The 1,352-nt window shown below is 33.6% G+C and overlaps 1 long non-coding RNA gene across 1 annotated transcript; it reads right to left on the reverse strand.

The window, feature by feature from the left end:
* Positions 1-938: 938 nt before the first annotated feature.
* On the reverse strand, positions 939-1,314 carry LOC109586062 (uncharacterized). Its single transcript, XR_002186792.1, has 2 exons — positions 1,126-1,314; positions 939-1,063 (listed from the first exon to the last, which is right to left on the reverse strand). It is a non-coding gene; the product is annotated as an uncharacterized LOC109586062 (long non-coding RNA).
* Between the last annotated feature and the right edge of the window lie 38 nt (positions 1,315-1,352).

A 1,352-nucleotide genomic window follows, 5' to 3' on the forward strand; every position in this document is an offset into this window, starting at 1 on the left:
ATACATACATACATAAAAAGTGGCATCGTCCTGCACCTTGTGCCTTTTGTGGTTCCTGCCCAAAATCAGGACATGCATTTACCCACCACTGCCATGACATAAGTTATATCACAAAATAATTTTGGTGATAATTTTGAAGGTCAAATAAACACAACACAAACAACAATGTACAGTTTACACCATCAGCAAATGTAGAGAATAAGTCTAGCAACACATCTGTATCATACTGTGGCCCATGGTTAAACAACATGGACTACTAATACATGACAAGTGATAGCTAACGTAATACTGTAATTTTCATTTGTACTACAAACTTGGTACTTAGCCATATAATTCATTTTATCATGTTCATTGTGTCCCACGATCAATATTATAACACTATAAAACCAAACATTCATTGTCCCACTTACGGGTATAGAAATAATAGCTTTCTTGCTTTTCCTTTCCATTTAGCAATGTCACACATGGTCCTTTTATTGCCATAGAACATAGAACTTTGATTCTCCATTAAAAGTATTTCATTTATGACCTTGAAGTAATCAAAATGATAGCATAAAGTAGCTTTAATAGTGGTCCAGTAAAGATTTCCAGCTAAAAACAAAGTACAACCTAAGTTCAGCCATTTTCTTGGGTAACACCTTTTCCGGTTGCAAAGAAAATTCTTCCGGTTTAGGGAGGGTGCAGTTCGGCTGGATAGACTACAATAGCTACAAGAACCAGACAAAGTATAAGCCGTGAGAACAGCAAAATTGATATTAGAGAACCTTTGAGCGAGCCCCACCTTTAATGGGTGTGGCCTGCTAAAATGGGCGTGTCACACTGCTAATTAATTTACTTCATGGTATTTATGTATAATTTCTGATGCTAGCTAGTGTCTTTCTACACAATGAAAGGATTGTAGGAACTGGTACTATTAAAAATTATGTATAAAAAATATAAAATATATAAACGGCCATTATAAAAGAGTAGTATAATACATTATTATTAGTTATGATGGTTCAGTACAGTCAGTACATGGTCCATTACAATAATTAATAATTAATCCACTTTTAATGAATGAATCCTAACAGTGAGAATAAGAGAGAGAGAAGTGATATAATGTTGTTAATAAACTAATAAACTTACAAATTGTTGTTGAGCTAGTTTAGTTCTTCTTGGTATCTCATGAGTATCAGTACTAGCATCAGGAGGGACATTACCCTGTGGGTACATTAACAGGAGGAACATAAGAACAATACAACAATAAGGACAATGACAATGTAATACTGTAACATATCATGTGTATGTAGTAGGCAAAGTTTTCATTCAATTCAAGATCATGTGATAATTATTATCAAATTTTAGGTCAAAAT

The sequence above is a fragment of the Amphimedon queenslandica genome, unplaced genomic scaffold (assembly GCF_000090795.2).
Source record: "Amphimedon queenslandica unplaced genomic scaffold, v1.1 AMPQUscaffold_12955, whole genome shotgun sequence".
Lineage (NCBI taxonomy): Eukaryota > Metazoa > Porifera > Demospongiae > Haplosclerida > Niphatidae > Amphimedon > Amphimedon queenslandica.